Genomic DNA, 3651 nt, shown 5'->3' with positions numbered 1-3651 from the left:
GTCCTTCTTATGTAAAAAAAAGGAGATTAAATTAAAGGTATTTGCGGAGGCGTTTAACATACACCCGAGAGAACCTGCGATGCGCGTGATGCTGCATCTTCCTGCTCCCCAGAAGCCGTCTCCAGGTAGCTGGCATCTTATGTACTTTTGTCGTGGCTGTTGTGTACAAAGCAGCTAATGACTACACACAACTCAGACACTGAGTTGGATGTCTCCAGCTCTGTAAGACATCCACTTCCAAGGTCTGCCGGGGTCTTACGAGCCTCTTACGAGCCTCGTAGCTGGGGGAGGGGGGGGGGCTTGTTAGTGATTGTTTGTAGGGTATCCGGGTACAATCGACACGGGGTCCTTGTTAGTTAGTGGTTGTTTGAGTCTTTCTTTGTTATTGGCAGTTTCAGTGTTGGTGACGGGTAGTTCTGTATAGTTTTGTAACCTTGTTAGGACAAGTAGTTTCATTGTTAGGCAAGAATCTAAGGTTAATGGTTTAGTGTCAGGTAATGTCGTTGCAGTGGGGGTAATGGGAGGGGGGGGGGGGGGGGAGGGGGAGGGGGTAATGCTAGTTTTGTTAGTAATTGTAGTAGGATTAGTGATTGTAGTGATGGTGATTGTGGTGTTGGAGCTGAGGTAATGGTGGTTGTGGTGTTGTAGCTGAGGTAATGGTGGTTGTGGTGTTGGAGCTGAGGTAATGGTGGTTGTGGTGTTGTAGCTGAGGTAATGGTGGTTGTGGTGTTGGAGCTGAGGTAATGGTGGTTGTGGTGTTGTAGCTGAGGTAATGGTGGTTGTGGTGTTGGAGCTGAGGTAATGGTGGTTGTGGTGTTGTAGCTGAGGTAATGGTGGTTGTGGTGTTGGAGCTGAGGTAATGGTGGTTGTGGTGTTGTAGCTGAGGTAATGGTGGTTGTGGTGTTGTAGCTGAGGTAATGGTGGTTGTGGTGTTGTAGCTGAGGTAATGGTGGTTGTGGTGTTGGAGCTGAGGTAATGGTGGTTGTGGTGTTGTAGCTGAGGTAATGGTGGTTGTGGTGTTGTAGCTGAGGTAATGGTGGTTGTGGTGTTGGAGCTGAGGTAATGGTGGTTGTGGTGTTGGAGCTGAGGTAATGGTGGTTGTGGTGTTGGAGCTGAGGTAATGGTGGTTGTGGTGTTGTAGCTGAGGTAATGGTGGTTGTGGTGTTGGAGCTGAGGTAATGGTGGTTGTGGTGTTGTAGCTGAGGTAATGGTGGTTGTGGTGTTGTAGCTGAGGTAATGGTGGTTGTGGTGTTGGAGCTGAGGTAATGGTGGTTGTGGTGTTGTAGCTGAGGTAATGGTGGTTGTGGTGTTGTAGCTGAGGTAATGGTGGTTGTGGTGTTGTAGCTGAGGTAATGGTGGTTGTGGTGTTGGAGCTGAGGTAATGGTGGTTGTGGTGTTGTAGCTGAGGTAATGGTGGTTGTGGTGTTGGAGCTGAGGTAATGGTGGTTGTGGTGTTGTAGCTGAGGTAATGGTGGTTGTGGTGTTGGAGCTGAGGTAATGGTGGTTGTGGTGTTGTAGCTGAGGTAATGGTGGTTGTGGTGTTGTAGCTGAGGTAATGGTGGTTGTGGTGTTGTAGCTGAGGTAATGGTGGTTGTGGTGTTGTAGCTGAGGTAATGGTGGTTGTGGTGTTGTAGCTGAGGTAATGGTGGTTGTGGTGTTGTAGCTGAGGTAATGGTGGTTGTGGTGTTGTAGCTGAGGTAATGGTGGTTGTGGTGTTGTAGCTGAGGTAATGGTGGTTGTGGTGTTGTAGCTGAGGTAATGGTGGTTGTGGTGTTGTAGCTGAGGTAATGGTGGTTGTGGTGTTGTAGCTGAGGTAATGGTGGTTGTGGTGTTGTAGCTGAGGTAATGGTGGTTGTGGTGTTGGAGCTGAGGTAATGGTGGTTGTGGTGTTGTAGCTGAGGTAATGGTGGTTGTGGTGTTGGAGCTGAGGTAATGGTGGTTGTGGTGTTGTAGCTGAGGTAATGGTGGTTGTGGTGTTGGAGCTGAGGTAATGGTGGTTGTGGTGTTGTAGCTGAGGTAATGGTGGTTGTGGTGTTGGAGCTGAGGTAATGGTGGTTGTGGTGTTGTAGCTGAGGTAATGGTGGTTGTGGTGTTGGAGCTGAGGTAATGGTGGTTGTGGTGTTGTAGCTGAGGTAATGGTGGTTGTGGTGTTGTAGCTGAGGTAATGGTGGTTGTGGTGTTGGAGCTGAGGTAATGGTGGTTGTGGTGTTGTAGCTGAGGTAATGGTGGTTGTGGTGTTGTAGCTGAGGTAATGGTGGTTGTGGTGTTGTAGCTGAGGTAATGGTGGTTGTGGTGTTGGAGCTGAGGTAATGGTGGTTGTGGTGTTGTAGCTGAGGTAATGGTGGTTGTGGTGTTGTAGCTGAGGTAATGGTGGTTGTGGTGTTGGAGCTGAGGTAATGGTGGTTGTGGTGTTGTAGCTGAGGTAATGGTGGTTGTGGTGTTGGAGCTGAGGTAATGGTGGTTGTGGTGTTGTAGCTGAGGTAATGGTGGTTGTGGTGTTGTAGCTGAGGTAATGGTGGTTGTGGTGTTGTAGCTGAGGTAATGGTGGTTGTGGTGTTGTAGCTGAGGTAATGGTGGTTGTGGTGTTGTAGCTGAGGTAATGGTGGTTGTGGTGTTGGAGCTGAGGTAATGGTGGTTGTGGTGTTGGAGCTGAGGTAATGGTGGTTGTGGTGTTGGAGCTGAGGTAATGGTGGTTGTGGTGTTGTAGCTGAGGTAATGGTGGTTGTGGTGTTGGAGCTGAGGTAATGGTGGTTGTGGTGTTGTAGCTGAGGTAATGGTGGTTGTGGTGTTGGAGCTGAGGTAATGGTGGTTGTGGTGTTGTAGCTGAGGTAATGGTGGTTGTGGTGTTGGAGCTGAGGTTAATGGTGGTTGTGGTGTTGGAGCTGAGGTAATGGTGGTTGTGGTGTTGTAGCTGAGGTAATGGTGGTTGTGGTGTTGTAGCTGAGGTAATGGTGGTTGTGGTGTTGGAGCTGAGGTAATGGTGGTTGTGGTGTTGGAGCTGAGGTAATGGTGGTTGTGGTGTTGGAGCTGAGGTAATGGTGGTTGTGGTGTTGTAGCTGAGGTAATGGTGGTTGTGGTGTTGTAGCTGAGGTAATGGTGGTTGTGGTGTTGGAGCTGAGGTAATGGTGGTTGTGGTGTTGGAGCTGAGGTAATGGTGGTTGTGGTGTTGGAGCTGAGGTAATGGTGGTTGTGGTGTTGGAGCTGAGGTAATGGTGGTTGTGGTGTTGGAGCTGAGGTAATGGTGGTTGTGGTGAGAGTGCACAGTATATCCTGGGAATTGTGTGTGTTTGTTGTTGTTGTTATAGATTCAGCTACTCGGAACAAGTTCCAAGCAGCACGGGCTATGGTGAGCCCGTAACTTACCTGGCACAGGAGCGGGGCAAGTAGCACGGGCTATGGTGAGCCCGTAACTTACCTGGCACAGGAGCGGGGCAAGTAGCACGGGCTATGGTGAGCCCCTCGTGTGTGTGTGTGTGGTGTGTGCGGGGGGGGGGGGTAGTACCCACCTACCTAGCAAGAGGGAGGAGGGAAAGGAATTGTATATGTGGAAGGAGGAAGAAGGAGGGTGGGAAGGAGCCACAGACGTAATATTCAAATAAGACTCTGGGTTCTTCTAAGATAATATTACAGCTTCCTACAGCGGGGACTCGT

This window comes from Procambarus clarkii, chromosome 40 (assembly GCF_040958095.1).
Source record: "Procambarus clarkii isolate CNS0578487 chromosome 40, FALCON_Pclarkii_2.0, whole genome shotgun sequence".
Lineage (NCBI taxonomy): Eukaryota > Metazoa > Arthropoda > Malacostraca > Decapoda > Cambaridae > Procambarus > Procambarus clarkii.
The sequence above is the reverse complement of the archived record's forward strand: the minus strand, read 5'-3'. Positions refer to the sequence as shown.